The 18,751-nt window shown below is 33.0% G+C and overlaps 1 protein-coding gene across 1 annotated transcript in view; it reads left to right on the top strand.

Moving 5' to 3' along the window:
* LOC143234987 (Krueppel-like factor 6) overlaps nucleotides 1-18,751 on the top strand; it is a 178,566-nt gene that overhangs the window by 55,510 nt on the left and 104,305 nt on the right. The window lies entirely within an intron of this gene.

The raw sequence follows: 18,751 nt of genomic DNA, 5'->3' as shown, positions 1-18,751 counted from the left end.
ACCGTATGCTCAGAATATTGTTTGTTGTTTTCGAAGGTAATTTTTATCATCATAAAATGTGGATTGTTAACAAGATAGGCAATAAAGCCTTATGACTATGATGTGTCAAGTTGTTTCTCACCAACTGAGACAGCCTTGAACTCTAGTTATGTGTCTGTTTTTGTTAATTGGGAAGAAAAATTATATATTTAGAATGTAATATGTTTGGCATAAGTGAGCGGAATCAGAACAGCAACCTTCAAGAACCAATCGTGTTGCTACATGAAATCACCATGTAACGCATAAACCAAATTTTTGACATACCAAACACATTAATGCTTACGGACTTTTTTAGTTATATGTTTGTAATGATCCTTATTCAGCTAGCAAAAAACGTATCATTTACATATCACAACAGTGTGATAATTATTATTATTTTGCAAGCCACCATAACTAATATTATCACTATGTGCTGTGATCAGTGACTTTTTTTTTCTAATCTTTAAAGCGTTAACCATGTGCAGCAAACGAGTAAGGTTCTTTCTCTCCTTTAAACTAAACATTTTCGAAATAACCATATTAGCTGTTTTTGAGCAATAATCTCGCAAGAAATGTAATTGAATGCTGTAGATGCTGCATAGATAATAAACATGAGTAACACTGAAAAATTTGCAGAATGTCAACGTATGTGTTCGTACGCGTAAATATAAAAAGAAATGTGTGCAGCTGGGATGTCATGTTTTATCTCTAGCCAAAGAACATTGATACACATGTGGAAGTAATTTATTTCGCATATTTGTTGGTAAAATTGGTCAAGTAATAGATCAAGCGAAAGGAATGAAATAAAGGTGCAAGCTGACTGGCAAATTAACTTGGTTTTGTAATGTCATTTTACTTCTTTTATGGTTAAAAATACTTCTGCAAATTATCGATCAGTAAAAGAAAAATGTAAAAACCCTCATGCTTTTGCGCTTTTCTTACCAAATATCTCTTGGTTATAGTAGAGTTTAAAAATAAACAATAACGAATAAAAGCTGTAACGACATTTAATTGACGCGAAATTTAACTTCAGTTTGAGTTTTGGCTTCAATCTTTGCACTACAATAACTTATCTTCAAATATCAAAACCACACAATGTTCATGTGACTTTTACTTAGGTGTCACTAAATTTAGAGAAGTTATTTTTCACGAACTTCAGTAGCGTATGAAAGTTCAGAATATCAATTAAAAATAATAATTGCATTCACATAAATACTAAACAAGGTTTTTTTTTATTTTCTGAAACATTTGTACGAATTTTATGGCATGAGTTCTGACTATGCATAAAAAACTATGACGTTACAAGTCATCTTTGCTTGAAAGCCATTTTCATATTAGAATGTACTATTCGGATTACTTTTCGTCTCAACAATAAAGCTGTATAAGGAAGTTCATTGTTTTCATCTTCTTCTTCTGGGAGTTTTGGGGAAAATGTAACTTAAGCTCAAATATTTCAGTAGTCAGCGGTGGATCGTTCTTACTGAGACAATGAAACATGTGAGTTGATTAACATTTGTGTATAAAATATACCAAACAGCTTCGTAATTACTCTGCTATTGTTATTGTAAGAATGTTTAGCAAAGCAAAACATAAATGAAACTGTTAAAGTATTTAACCAACGTATTTCCTCGGTTTCTGGCGTTAAGAGTAGTGTTTAAACATAAGTATAACTCTCAAAACCTTTTTTTTTTCTTTTGTGAAAGACGTTCCACATAAGAACTGCTTTGTAGGTACTTTTATGAAATAATTACTTCAATTCTCGAACCATTTATATCGGGTATTAATCTGAAGCAACTTCACGTAGTGTAGTGTAGTGTACTCTTTTTGGCCATATATCACAGGAACTGACATAACTAAAGCAGATTCTGAACCATACATCTAGTTAACTAACCTAGAAGAGTGATATGTTTTGTATTTATAAGCATGAGTATATTTAATAGGTCCTATCAAGCTGCGAGAATGAAGCCACTCTTACACTGTTTCCATACAGAAATGTAACAAAACAGTATTTCCAGAATGACTTAATTTATGACCTCAGTCACAAAGTTCTCGATCTCGAAGTGTCTGAGATTATCTCACAAGAACATAATATAAAAATTCCTGTGAAAAAATGAATCTCTTCCCCTTTTCTACAACTCACCGCACACAATGTAATCCAGATTCTACAGGAAGTGTGATGATGGATTCCACATTAGCCTATGCAAATCAGTGTACCGTTGACAAATGCCAGTATTTCTTCTTATGTGATGGATTATACAGTAAACCAGGAAATCTATAATGATAAAATTTTACAGTGTAAAGGCTTATCTGTAATGACTTGTTTCTTATCAAATTTTGTGTAATAATAATCCTATATCTGTGAAATTAACATAAAAAATTCCAGTGGTATCAGCTTAACGAGAACTTCACACTAATAGTTTCAATTCAGTGTTTTTATTTTTTTTTTGCGGCCACTTACCTAAATTTTTTTTTTAATATGGCATAGCCATTCTAGTGATTGATAAGCTGACAAACTATTTGAAATACTTGTTAAATTACACACTTACGAACTACACAATTCCCTATTAGAGGATTGCATTTCTGTAAAGATGGCCATTTGTGTGTGTGATTAATAAATATTGCAGTGAAGAAACTGTTGTTTTGTGTGTATCAAATTCTATTATAAAACCTTTTCTTCACAAGATAACTGTTTCAAGAAGCGTGGCTGTAGTTTGCGAGAGTCTTAAATAACATTTTTCATTCTGTACTTCCAGTCAAGAGAGTAAAACATCACGCGTGCCCCGCATTCATGTAAAGAATATCGCACATGTAGCGTTTCTGTGTGGTACCAGAGATTCTAATAACTAAATAATTGAATATTTGAAATTTCAGGGATAGTTGTGAAAAAATCCCTCACAGTTATGTGCACTAGTGTGAAATTAATGAGATTTAATTGGAGTTAATCTATTCAAATCATATACTTGCACTTCTTGGTATATACAAGAGTCAAATAATATATAAACACTTAACTAAACTACTTATGTTTCTACGTGCTAGACTGAATATCACAAACATGTTAAAATAAAATTATAATAGAGTATATTCTAGAAAATTAAGATAATGCAAAATCTGTTCTCTGGTACCTGAGGAAGGACGATAGCTGAATTATTATACCAACAGAGACAGTTAATACATGTAATTATGGTCATGAATCATCTAGTTTCAAGCTAAATTGAAAAGATCAAACCAACAACTAACATGGAGAAACAAAACAACTGCTTAACCAACTATCAAACTAGCTGGAACAGAACTTGTTAAGTGATTAACAGTACACTATAGCATCACCCCATAGATATGTGGTTTACCTGTCATGAACAAGGCTATTCTCTACGCTCTACAGTTAACAGCAGAGATTCAACACGTCACATCTTTTGGCTGAATAGCTTGAAAGTATAATATCTCCATTAACCGGTTAAAACCTTACATGCTAACAACTTATCTCATCATGTACAGACCTAAAGAACAACAACAATAACCTCACAAAATACTATTGTCAGTTTCAATGTAATTAGTGTATTCAACATTTATAAACACTTGGAATACTACAGACATTCCACCAACAGCCCAAAAATCTAATTACTTTCAAACAGAGTAGCTAACGGAAAATGTTTCTGTGTAAAATACAATCAACAAAATAAGGCTTAACCTATGGACAGTGCTCACTAACCTCTCCATGAAATATTTCAAAGTTAACAACACCGAAACAACTACTTTGATACGAAGGATTTGGTTCAAATTTGTTGAAGATATGATCTTAATGTGACCAACTACACTTTATAGATATAATAGCCCCCAAGACATACAAAATCTATAATCACAAGAGCCTATAAGAAATCAGGGTATGAGTAAATAAATCAATTATACACCAATCACTCAAACAATGTAAAAACGATCATCATAGATTGTCCTGTCTCTAGAAAAAATATATACTAAATACAGAAGACACTAAGAAGAATGTGAGAAATCATATCACTTTGAATCCTCTTCATAATGGACGTTCCAAATACTTGAAAAAGAAGAGAAAATTAAGAAGACAAACAAATGCTTAAAATATACAAAGAATACGTAAATAACATAAGCTTAGGACTATTTAGAAGCCACAGCATAATAAAGTCGCATATAATATAAATTAAACCACTTAAAATCATTTGGAAGGTGAAGGAAGCATTTGTAATATTCCTTGTGTTTATATACTTCAACACACTTGAGGAACGAAAATATTAATAAAAAGACATTAGTTCAGAAAAGCAGTTATCGTAGTGTATCATGATGTTAGAGGAGAAAATTATATAACGAAATGTGATAGCTTTAAAATAATATAATATAAATCACACGCGAGAAAAAAAGATAATAAGCTTTCTCCATTTAAATAACAAATAACATACTCAGTCAAACTAGCATAGAAGTCAGCAATATCTTGACATACTTCTTCAGGGTATTGAAATATTTATTGATTCAAGTTCCAAAGGAGTGAGAGCTCGGATGAGTGAATATCACATGTTACAAATTACAATTTCAAATAGTTAACTGAGTTAAATTGTAATTTAGATTTAGAAGCTCAATAAATGTCGATATGTATCTAGTTTATGACACTTGCCAACAAGACTAATATACACAGTTTCTTTCTTTTATAATATATATCAAGACACAAACAATGTCAAAATTTACAATAACGATTTTTACAAATAATGTTTTATATATAAATGTTTTACTAGCTTACAAACAACATTGAGTCTTCAATCTGGTTCGAAACTTCTTTGATATCTTATTGAGGGTTCACAATATGAGAATTAATTTCGATTCGATATAGATACAATTCATTTAACAGGAAGCTAGCTAGTTCTGTATTCTTATTTCTTCGCTAATCACACGTCAAGTTTTTTCATCGATGAAGTAATGTAATGTTTTAAGTAAAAATATTAACGTCCCATGTTTATCTGCTGAAGCTAAACAGTTTGTAATGTTCGAAATATATAAAGGTTCTTGGTCAAATATCTGAAGTTTCCGATTAATAAACGTTAATCACAACCATAGCTTCCGAGGTTTATAGTACACCAACTGTAGCAAGCCAATAATATATACTGTCTCTTGGTGCGTCGCGTTGGTTACATTTATAAGCTTAAAAGGGGAGTTTTAAAAATTTCAGCCTACACAACAATACTGATGATTCACTATGGTGTACGTACACACATATATTGTGTAATTCTACACTCGAAAATTGTATACAATTTTCGTAAATAGGCATGACTTTCGCAATACAGGTTTAACAATATACGTTGTACACATTTCTAAGTATAAATTTGACTCTACCAAATATCGATATTAAAACAGATATATGATAGTAAACTCGTCACATACATCTGCTTCTTTAACAAGAAGACAGTATAGAAAGCCTGCTTCTGTTGCCACGTGCAGGCCTTGTCTTGCAATACTTCTATGACAATAGCAATATATGAACAGTCGAAACATAGGAAACAAAGTGGTAATTGGTGTCTAATAACATTAATGAAATATTATTTAACCAGTAAATAGACTTATTATGTAGGACATTGAAAACGACATGAAAAATATAATTATTCGTTACGAATTTGTATTTTGCATAGAAAGACAGTATTAAAAGCAAATAAAATAACAATTAATTTCCATTAACTTAAGATTTTGGTCGTATGAAAATGTTCGAGCGTCAACTAAAAAAATGTATGAATAACAACAAATATAAACTAATTCTGTAACGAGAGATTTAATAAATTTTTGACTTGTCATGTTGGACGAAAGTAAAATAATCTATGCTTTAAACGAACCATGAAAACTGATTTAAAATTTATAACCAGTTTAAAACCTATTTTCCACCTGCTAAAGCTCCGTTTCTTTTGTACTTTTTAAACTGCTAGAGATAAGGCTAAAATACCTTAAATTGTACCATGTGGCGAGACACTTTGTTTTGTCATAAGTGTAAAAGTCAGTCTCACTATTCGTCCAAAGAGCCGAACAAAGTTCTTGTGAAGACATTTTCTGTGTGGCTACCCATCCTCTGCTTAGTATTTAATGATTTGTGACGACTACACCTGAACACTAGGGGTTTCTTACGTTACTTTTTTAGACCGTTTACGCGTAAAATGTCGTTCAAGTTGAAAATTCCTTTTCTAATTTTTTGTTTGGGTTATTAAGAAACAAACAAAACATAAAAATTGTTGTGAAACAAGAATATTTCTAAATATCGAAAATAAATAGACTATTTCTCTTTTTTCACCAAGAACATTTGTGAAAAGGGGACGGTGTTTCGCAGTAACGACAAAAATTCTTTCTGTATGAATTTCAAACTGATCCCCCTCCCTAAATCCTGATTAATATATATTGAGTGAGCTTTTAGCTGTCGTTTGCAAGCTCATAAAGGACAATCGTCAAGTTCTTAGAAGAAAATATTAGGTATGACTCAGGGGGTACGCGGAATTGTAAATATTTTATTTACAGTATTATCATAGAAATCCTTAAACATCCTAATTTAAAATGTTACGTTATTAACCCTTCTGTTACAAAAGTATCGACATCACACACTCTTATATGGTAACATGATATATAAAAATATCATAATACATGTGTGATATGTGTGAAGAGTAACCTGACGATTAATGTACAGTGTATCGTTATAAATTATTGTGTCTAAATGTACTTAGGTTAATGGAAATATATATAACGTAGAGCAAAAACTATGGGTGAATGATGTACCCATGCTGGTAAACAAAGGTTCGACAAGGCATTAATTTAGTAATATGTGAAATAAAAGCAAAACGAAGTGGTGTATATGATATACATGAATTTGGGAGCTGAGTAGCTGAGTGCACTTTCTTGTTCTGTAGGTCCAAACTAAAGATGACTGAGTCTTATCTAGGGGTCCCAAACTTATTCGCCTAATTCACATGAGCATAAGATGCTGTTAGGGTAAATATTCCAGCTCCTTTTTTATGTCCAGTTAATCTATAGGTTCTCAAGTGAAAATCGATTGATTATCTAACATGTAGAATTTTTTTATAGTTACCTTCTTTATTAAAGCACAACATTAGCTATCATAAAAGTAATCTTACACTTAGGAGTGATTATTAAAAGATTTACACTTGTTTTAATTATTAGTACTTTAACGACAGTTGATATAATGTAGAATTTTGTTTTCCAAAGCGGCATAATAATCTGTATAATAAGATTGAATATGTGTGTGTCACGTAACCGTTGCTAAAGTGCTTGCCCACGAACTTCTCTAAGTGGCGCCAAAGAAATTGTCTCGCCTCCGAGATTTGCATAAAGGTAAAACTTTTCACTCAACCCCTTAGGTATGCCAGATGTTTTGCGAAAACTGTTTCACGGGAAATCTCTAAAAGCGGACCTCAAAGTTGGCATTGATTTACATTACAGCATGTAAACAAGTAAATCTACTATTTACCGTTGTAACTCGGAATATAAATTAATTTACATTACAGTGTGACAGATTTACTATTATGTATTTATTTTAATATAGATGCTTCTTTCAGTTAAATTTATATCTAGAAATGCATGTAGTTTATACTCTTAAATATATATCGCGAAATTCCTGCCTATTTACTAAAGTTGTAGAAATAGTTCGAGTGTAAGAATCAAAAATGTATACGTGAATGTAATTTCCAGCATTATTGCAATTGCTGAAATTTTTGGAATCTCGTCCACCTTGATAAAAGGTAACCAACGCAACGTGCCAAGAGACAGTGTGTATTATTGTTAGTATACGGTACACTATAAACCTCGGAAGCTATAACTGTGATTAACGCTTATTAATCGGGAACTTCAGATACTTGACCATAAATGCTTACAGATTTCGAACATTAAAAACGTTTCAATTTGGCGGATTAACATCGGACGTTAGTATTTGTACGAAGACATTATAGAGCTTCAGCTGCGAAAAAATCACATGAGATCAACGAAAAGCTAACTGGCTCTTTGTTTAGTGGATTCTACTGATATTAACTCGAAATTAATTCACTCATCGCGAACCCTCGACAGGAAGTTCTGGATCAGATAGAAAACTCAATATTTTTATAAGTTTGCAAAACTTATGTACATAAATCATTATTTGTAATAACCATTACTATAAATTGTATTATCGTTTGTGTATTAAAATATATTTGTATTAAAAAAGAAAATTGTGTGTATTAATCTTGTTCATAAATATAAATTTGACATACATGGACATTTAATTAACTTCTGAATTTAAATTACAATTTAATTCAATTTTTGGCTGTTTTAAATCGTAATACGTAACAGTAGCGACATTTTAAATGTGTGTTATAGGTTTATGGGTTCACTATTGGTCTAATACGTTTCCTTGTTATTATTGTCTTTTAGAAGGACTGTAAAAGCAGAGTTCGTAAAATTGTTTGTCACTTACTCATCCGTATCTCTTATATCCACAAGAATTGCCGTTTGATATCACGAACTATAAAAAAAGTTTAATTCACCAAGATAGCTATAAATTATTAATGTAATTGCAAAACACTTTTTCATTGTAAAAAGAGTCTCTGATTAAAGTGTGATTTTGACAGAGGGAAGATAGAATTGTGGCCCAATAAGTTATTATTAGTAAAACAATGTTTTTCAAGTGCATTATACAATAAAATTTTGCATAGTATATTAGTAATACGAACGGAAACTATAACGTATTACTCTGTTGTGCATATTGGTGTGTAGAAAACGTTTTAATACTAGAAATAATCGATCTTATAACACCAAATTGCCGTTTTTATTTAATTAGACATTTGACGCTTCGCTTTACAGGACCCGGCTTGGCCAGGTGGTTAAAGAATTCGACTCGAATATGAGAGTCGCGGGTTTGAATCCCTGTTACATGAAACATAACTGTTCTTTCAGCCATAGAAGTGTTATAATGTGACGAGCAATCGACACCATTCGTTGGTAAAAGAGCAGCCCCAAGATTTGGCGGTGGGTGGCAATGACTACCTGCCTTTTCTTTAGTCTTATACTGCTAAATTAAGGATAGCTAGCATAGATAGCTCTCGTGTAGCTCTCGATAGCGCGAAATTTAAAACAAATTAAACCAGTCGCTTTACAGCTTCTTCAGGAGTCTTACACTAAAATATAAATTGTAAGATTCGGTGTGTGTTTTAGTGAAACGGTCTTGTAAAGCGAAGTATTAAGTACCTCATTAAATACAAACAACAATTTGATATTATAAGGCCATTTACTTTTAGAAAAAGAGTGCAATCAGAGAAGAACAATTAACAGATGTGAATATTTTTTTCTGTTAAACTTCACAACGAATCAACATTGAACATCAACGTTTTAATCATGACTTGATTTTATTTCCATGCAACTATAATGCTATCAGAGTGAATATAAATGTTTCTTATTACAACATATAAAGCATAGAATCAACATTAATTTTCAGTTTTTAAACGTAATCTTCAATAGAATGTTCTAAGTTACGTGGGTGTTATTTTTCTTAATTTATATATCAAGAAACGTGAACGTTTTATAATATCCTCACAAGTGCATTGTACTTGTAGCAACAAAAATTAACAGTAAATTCTGTCGAAATTAACAAAAGACTAAAATTGTTACAAATGTTTGAAGGCTTTTAAGTCATGTTAAAATAAATCAACAAAAAGAAACACACATCACTGGAATTGTTATGTTCGTGTTGATATCTCACTTGACTAGCAAGTTTACGTAATGTACTTATAGAAACGTTAAACAACGAACTTCACTGAATAAGAACGCTTAAACAGCATTGGACTAACACTATGTCTGCAGTGAAGAAAAAATAAAGACTACACTGAACTGACTCAGGTAATGACTAGAATGAACATACAAAAGACAGAAACTATATTATCAAACTTCCTTCTTATGCTAATCAGATTTAAGCTTTGTGTTGCCATGTGAACGTCAGGACAATGAACAGAGAGGATCACCTTACGGGAACCCTACAATTCTAAGAGACAATCCCACTATTCGTTCGTTGGTAAAATAGTAGCCCAAGAGTTGGTGGTGGGCGGTAATGACTAGCTGTTTTCCCTCTAGTCTTACACTGCAAAATTAGGTACGGCCAGCGCAAATAACCGTCCTGTAGCTTTGTGCGAAATTCATAAACAAACAAACTTAACCGCCATTGAAACACATAATTTACCCTACGTGTTTTCATTATTCATATACAAGGGAAATAGCTCCAGCGGAACTGTGTGTATTTTAATTTAAGATGAATGTATAAAACTTCTCGTAATATAAGCTAAATTTACGTAAGAAAATTTAAAAATAAAAATCAGAATGTAGACCTAAGTCGGGTGCTAATGTAAAAATGAGATACTGTTGTGAGATTTGTTACGGATAATCCATAGTAATCGTTAATATTGGCAAGTGTTTGACTCGATTATGGTTAAACAAGTGTTTGGAACAAATCACACAATAAATTGGTTTATGATAGCATAGACTGTTGACAAGCCTGGTAAGCTTGTTATGTGTGTAGAATGCATACATTAGATGTCAAATTTTAAATAAGTCTGGTAAAGTGTGATAACTGTGTATTTTCACGTTTGAATTTGTACAAAATTTAAAGTTCCAGGTTGCTTGTATGATAACTATTATAAAGGAGCACGTATATTTGTACATGGATAAAAACAAAACAAAAAACATACAATGTAAGTACGCCTACGTGACATATAACATAAACACGTTCTTTCTACGCGTTTTCATAAATAGCACGTAGTGTTAACGAATTAGACACGTTTCAAGAGGAAGAACAATATATAATTTAATGTTAATGAGCAACAGGAAGAAGTTCAATAGAAATGAATAAAACTATTTTATTAAATTATAAATATCGAGGTTAGTAAAAGGAAATCTCTTATTTCAATTAAATTCGAAGAGATATAAAAACAAAGTCAACCGTTACGTTTGTTGTTCTATATATTGACTTATTAGAGACGCGCTACACGACTTGTAAGTTTTCTCATTGAATATTCAGTGGAAGCTTGTTATTAGATGAAATTTTTTCAAGTTCACATTACGTTTTCCCGATCAATGTACAAAACAGTCGCAAAAATATTAAAATAATCATTTAACTAACGATTTTAAATAAAAAATGTTCACTCTCTGCAAAACAAATATAATAAAGTTTCTAAAAAGTTCCAATCAGAGTAGAATTGAGAGTACGTGTGAGCGTATGAAAGGTAATATAACACGCCTTAACTAACTAATGATATATTACGATTGTTGGCTAATCACACATGAACGTCCATATTATGAACAGTGTACGTGATGCTATGCATCATGTGCTCAACAACATCAGCGGCATCTCCTAGACATGAACCGTGACGTTCATCAACACCATCAGTGTCCACTATCATGCTGATTCCTGCACTTTAATGTACTGATCAACTAATGCAAGCCTAAAGTCGGAACGATCAGGGTCAAGCCACTTAATGGTTATGTTAACACTCCTACGAAAAGTGGGGCCTAAATTTGATTCATTTATCAAATGAAATGGCAATTTCATTTAAATACAAATTTATTAGCCTAATATTAGTAATCTTTCAAGTTGCTCTGGGGCCTATTAGGCCCCACTTTTCGTAGGAGTGTTAATAGGGGAAACGTTTACTACAGGAATCAACGTGAACTAGTGGCTGGCGTACCCGAACTATGAATCCGAGGATTTGTGGTTCGTGACACGTTGCCGCAAAATCGCGAATTGCTCTCATGATACATTGGAAGAGAGTGAGTATAGTGACAGTAAAATCACATGCCTTATTCGAAGGACGAAAGATGCTCAGGTGTTGGAGGTGGGTTTTTGAGAATTTCCAGTCTGCCAGTGGAATAGTGAGGACGCCTGTATGCAGATAACCACTATGTAGCTTTTCAAATATGTCTAAAACAACAAAGTCTTCCTGCGTGTTATCTTTTTCGAGGTAGGTACCTTCAAGGAATATTTTATTTTTGTATTCAATTCTAGTACATTAACATGTACGTAACTTTTTCACAAAATGTCATTTTATGTAGTTGAAACTATCTAAAAATAACAGATGATTAATCGTTAATATTCTATTTTTCTTTTGACCACATAAAATTTTATCAGGTCGACAAAAATTTGTGACTTAAGTGGCTGAACTACACATATAAGCCGAGCGTGACCCATTAATATACGTGTTGGACTATGCATCTCAGAATCCAATCTCACCATCTCCCTAGGGCAAACAAAGGGAAAGAATATCGCGTTTCGTAATTTGGGGCCATGGATGCGTTCTAAGCATGACGTTCAAATCCTACTACTTGTTCAAACAAATATAACCCGAGAATTTGCTGTAAATGTTATTTATTAGTTATCTTTGCTTTAGTCTATTATTTCAAAATTAGAGACGGCTAGCTAGCCTGAATATTCGTTCAGTAGTCTTCGAATAAAGTAATGACCAGAACAGAAATCATTTAGTTTATCTGAATGTTCAAATAGCTTTTCTAAGTTCAATGTCAACAAATGCTTAAAAGGAAAAAGAGGAAACAATGATACTAATGGCTATTTTTAATAGTCTTTTGTCTTAATGGTTATGATTATTAATTTGATCACTTAAATTATATCTTAATATCAGACTAGACATTCAGTCTAACCCTTTTCAATTAAAGTTTTGCAGTGACAGCGCATGATTAATGGTTGGCATGTTTTTGGGTGCGATATAAGAGTGACAGCCCATTCCCACTTTTTGACCAAAGAACAGTAGCCCAAGAAATGGCGCTAGGTGCTATTGAACAAGTGCTCAAAATTAAGAAAGATGATGTGGAAATAATCGTTCGTATATAGAACAACAAAATGACATAGTTTCTGGAAATATTATTCAAGTTTCACCCAGTGCATGGAAGAAATGGATATAAAGACAGTTTGAAGCTGTATCTAGCAACTTGTACACTGTTCGCATATTTTGGTCTTGAAAGATTAATTTCTACGTAATAAATTAATTAATTTCATAGATTGTTTTTATTTCACGATCACAGTATTGTTTTATTTAGTAACTTGAAATATATTAAAACCTTTTTTTTTAATTCAACTGTTGTAGAGATAACAGTTTTAGCTTATTTTTTCAAGCAATCTATATATTATTCAAAAAATGCTGTTACTGTTTTATTTAAATATGTGTTATTAATTCTTAACAGACTTTACATGATATTTCGGTAACAGCAAAGTATAAGAACAGTTCTTAGGATTTGGTAAACCCTTGAGCCTGTCTGAAGTATATTTTAGATCCTCTACTTTTAAATAACGCCAGACTTATGTGAATACAAGTTTCGACACATTCACGTATTTTTTTCAACAAACAAACAAACGTTGGGTTGAAGAGAACACGTAAAGATTTCAGACTTGTATCCATATAAATTTAGTGTTATTCAAATTTTATTTTAGGTTACGCAGTGTTGTGTATTTACCTATTATTAAAATAATTATTTCCATCATTTCAAGGTAAAGTGATAATCTCGAAAGTCACGACAGAAGATATATTTTCTTTGCTTTCTGTAGAGGATTGAAGTGCGCTTCAAGATTTTTTTTAGTCACAGAACAGACTGGTTTAATCTTTAAATCGACGTGAAAGAAAGCCAGAGGTAATTGTTCGTGAAAAGTATGATAACGTTAGAATATGCAAACAGGAGAATTCTTCAAGTGATTACTTTAAATGTAATCGAGCAATCATAATAGAGCTGAGTGGTATCCACAATATCAACTCATAACGTGGAAATGTTATCTGTATATATACATCTTGAGCTTGAGCCCTTTTTACATTTTAAACAATCTGAAGTAATCCATTCATCATATAAGTTATAAGTTTTTAGATTGTCTACCAAACACTGTCCACGAACTTCGAATAACACAGCAATAAGATACTACAGTTTGAGTGACTCACCAATCAAAACTAGCTTGACTGATGTCCCACGGACCTGGAAGACATTTTGCAGCTCCTAAGCCAGACTACATTTACGTTTTATATTTGGACGTTATTGTTGGAGGTAGTTGATTAAATATTTTATAAATTGTTGTATTTACTAGTGTGCTTACCTGTCGACTACGTTACTACCATAAGGAAATAAGTACAGTGATATAACTGAATTTGTAATAATGAGCAAAAGTGTTTTAGAACATCTATTTTCTATTATATAAATCTTCATTCTTTATTTAAAAAAAAAGGACTATTAACCTGTAATAAACTGATCTTTATTATGGCAGTACAATGAGATGATTGAAATATATTGAAGTGGACTTAGTAATTAGTATATCACACTGGAATCCAAGAGTTTGAGGTGCGGTTTTATCAAACACGCTTCGTCTTTTCAATTTTCGTGCGTTATGAGGTAGTTAAGGGTGGCTACTTTAAGCGACGACTACTGTCGACTGTTCGTTCTCCTCTTCACTCGTCTACAGTTGGACATTAGAGATTACTACACCTGGATGAATCACAGAGATCTCTGGGCTATCTGTTTAATCCATCGAGTGTATAAGGTTTCGTTCAGATGAGAAAAACAAAAGTTAGCAACAGCAAATAAAACATCAGTTTTAGTATACACCATCACTTTACCAAATCTGTCAGTTACATATTTTGTGTAAGCGTTCTTCTATTTGCTTTTACAAAGTAAATTGTATCTGCGTCAAGTAAAAGATTATTCTTATATACGTATACGTATATTATTACGGCTCCAAGAATATTCTGTGTTAAATTATTAAATGTATTTCACCATGATTCACTGCATACGACACTGCATATTAGTCCTTTATTTTTATTTTATTGTTAACGACAACTCTTTACAGTTGGTCACAGTTGAATGACAAAGTAAGTTACTATTCTATTTAAAATTGCTCTTTGGGTTAATGATAATCAAAGGGAGTGTAAAATTCATTATGGTTATGTAGTCGAAAAGTAGACAATACAGAGAACATTATTGGAGTGCAAGACTTATGGAAAGATACAAAGACCGAAAAGGAACTGGATGAAGGACATTAGTGAATGGGTACAACTGGTCTATACAGGATGCGTCAGAGCGCTACAGGAAAGGATTGTTTGTTTATTTTTGAATTTCGCGCAAAGCTATACGAGGGATACTTGTTATATCCGTCCCTAATTTAGTAGCGTAAGACTAGAGGGAAAGCAGCTAGTCATTGCCACCCACCGCCAACTTTTGGGCTACTATTTTTCCAACGAATAGTGGAATCGACCATCATATTATAACGTCCCCATAGCTAAAAAGGCCAGCATGTTTGGTGCGAGGAGATTCGAACCTGCGACTCTTAGATTACGAGTCCAGCACTCTAACTACCTGGCTATTCCAGGCCTAGAGGAATGGAAAACGTGACAGCGAAGTTTTTGCGAGAGGAAGGCAACTCCAAATCAGACCATACAGGAATATTCTACAGCTTAATCACATCCACAACATAAATTTTACGAAATAGTTTGAGCATGTATATCTCAGTTTGAGAATGATTTTCAGGTAGTAAATTATAGCGGTGAATAGTATATAGATTAATGAGGGTTGTGAGTTTTTCATTTTTCTTATTATACATTATATAAAATTTATCATAAAAACAAGCAATTTTGCTGGAAACTATACTACAAGTGATGAAATTTTGCATTACTGTGATAAACGTTTATAGCTGAATTTGTTTCTTGAAGTTAGTTAATGAGTACATAAAATTCACCATATTACGCATTTTTGAATGCTTACACATGAAAAATAGGATTATAACACTCTCTACTGACATCAATTTGTTAAACAAAACCTTTGTAAAAGTATGATTTTATTCCGCATTATATTGTTTTCTATACTTCCGTTCACGTGGTGTTTCAAGATTTGCTCAAATATAATCCTGTTTTCCTGTCTACACCACCGCTGAGTGAATTGTATCATGTCAAAGAAAGCAATAGCTTACAATACGAACGTAATTCCAAGAAATCTAAGAGCTGTTTATCTTGCTCTAGGTAACAATTTTGTTACTAAGGTTCCATCATCATACAAGAAGCATTCACGAGTTCGATGAAAAGAAAATATTTATTTTATTCGAGGTTCGTCACCGAACCTTACTTGAGATCTGCTGACTTGTTTCAAATTGGTTTCATACAACAGCGAAATAGATAAAGCTATTTAAGAAAAGGTTCGTTAAGTACTAAATGAATTTATTTAAAACAACTCTTGTAGATATATCATTAGAAGGCCCGAAAGTACAACAAAAGAACGCTTAGAAAATATTCTTTTAAAAGACAGAGAGAAGAATAATAAGCAGTCAATATAAAATATTACAATGTACATTCTTAATAAAAACTGTGTTATATATATATATATAGTTATCTACTGAATCGTAATTGCTAGAGATAGATATATAGAGAATATGCCTATTTTAGGAGAGGAGATGACGTCAGAATCCCAACAGCTTTCTGACTTCCCTTTTCTAGAAACCTGATTATGTATGCTAAGAAAGTAGTCCCACTTGTACCTGGTGAAAGTCCATCGCGCGCAAATGAATTAGACACAAAAAAGCGAAGAATTCCAGGAACAAATAGAAAGCAGGTATAATGAGAAACTGAAATATTGTAAATGGATAGACTATAACAAAAATGCAAGTCAAGGCCAATACTAACTGCGCTTTACTTTCGGTTGTTGAATAACCTACGTCATCCTAATATATATCTTATTTTCCTTTGTCTTAATGTATATGTATATATATAATCTTCCCTGTTATCTTTGCCTTTGGGATAGCAGGGACACCGCAGCGTACTACAACAGGAAGCAATGGCCACAACGGCCCGAGTCGTCTGTGGGGAGGCACAATGTCAAGTGCGAGCCACTAGTGGACCTCCAGAAGGTTTCGTTCCCACCACTGCACGTAAAATTGGGTCTTATGAAACAATTTGTCACAGCTCTTAATAAGGAGTCTGCAGCCTTTGAGTACCTTCGCGACCGCTTCCCTAAGCTGTCTAAGGCAAAAGTTAAAGCTGGAGTCTTCGTTGGACCACAAATAAAGAAGATCCTGGAGTGCACCTAATTTTTCAAGAAGCTCAGTAGGAAGGAAAAAAAAAGCATGGGACAGCTTTGTCGCAGTGGTTCGGGGCTTCTTGGGCAATCACAAGGCCGAAAATTACGTGAAACTGGTTGAGGCTTTGGTAAAGAACTACGGTAAAATGGGCTGCAGGATGTCCCTGAAAGTTCATATCCTTGCCACTCATCTTGATAAATCCAAAGAGGATATGGTAACATATTCAGAGGAGCAAGGCAAGCTACAGCTATTGAAGGTTTGAAAGGAATGTAGAGCAATTATCGCTCTTAAACTTATCCGTGTAACCAACTGATATCTTTATCTCTCACTTCACAGGAACGGTCGAGGTGTATCAACCAAAATAATTATTTTTCTTTCTCACAGTTAAGTAGACGTTTTTATGACAATATTATTTAATCTCACCGTCCTTATTCCATTGCGTAAACAATAAATAGATTTAACTAAGGCTATTATCTTCCTTTATTTTAGTTTGTTCTTTCTTTTTTACAACTAATTAAGTTAAGATTGGTAGTAAATTTTATCATCAGTGCATTTTGCGATATCATAAGCGTTTTATCCCTTTCTGTCGATATTGTAACTATACACTTACTTTTGCTTTGAAATTCATGGGATTTAAAAGACTGTATTTAACATTCTCATATATTCTAAATTGAAACAACATTTAGAAATATTTTGTTTGTTTAAAATCTATTCTAATAAAACAAATGTTACTAAAAGTTTTCGTTTCAACTATAAATAAATACTAAAATCGATATTAAATATTTTGTTGTTTTTAGTCTGCTCATACGCATCGTTTTTTAAATACAAATCCAAAACATCATATTTCTTAATACATATTATTACTATTAAACTGCAATTTGATGCAATAGTTTATTATATAGAGAAAAATCTTATTTAATAATGAAGGAAAAAAGAGCTCTTACAGTGCTAAATTAGGGAAGACAACTAGTCATCATCATCCACTGCCAACACTTGGGCTACTCTTTTACCAACGAATAACGCCCCCACAGCTGAAAGGGCAAGCATATTTGTTGCGATGGATATTCGAACCCGCGATTACGAGTCGAGTGCCTTAACTACCTGGCTACGTCAGACTATTAAGTTGTACGTTTGTACACTGGACTTCCTGGCGAAGGATTTTTCTTCTTTTTTAGGCGCGTGTGTACATGTGTGTGTGTGTGTGTGTGATGGCTAGCAACCATTACGGGTCAGTTAGGTTTGGTTTGATTTCAATTTCGAGCAAAGATACACGAGGGCTATCCACGCTAGCCTTCACTAATTTACCGGTGTAAGACTTGATGGAATGCAGCTAGTCACCATCACCCACCGTGATGACGAGAAAACCCACTTGCAGAGAAAAATATATATGTAAAAACGGCTGGTATGGTAGAAATTTTTTTTTATGCAGAGGAGCGAACAACGTTTCGACCTTCTTCGGTCATCATCAAGATCGCTCCTCTACACAAAAAATTGTCTCATCCCATAGCAGCTGTTTTTACATATATATCATCACCCACCGCCAACTCTTGGGCTACTCTTTTACCAACGCATAGGGGGATTAACCGTTACGCTATAATGCCTCACGACGAAGAGGGCGAGCATGTTTGGTTGGACAGAGATTCGAACCTGCGACTATCA

This window comes from Tachypleus tridentatus, chromosome 12 (assembly GCF_004210375.1).
Source record: "Tachypleus tridentatus isolate NWPU-2018 chromosome 12, ASM421037v1, whole genome shotgun sequence".
Taxonomy (NCBI): Eukaryota; Metazoa; Arthropoda; class Merostomata; order Xiphosura; family Limulidae; genus Tachypleus; species Tachypleus tridentatus.
This window is presented reverse-complemented; position numbering and strand designations above follow the sequence as displayed.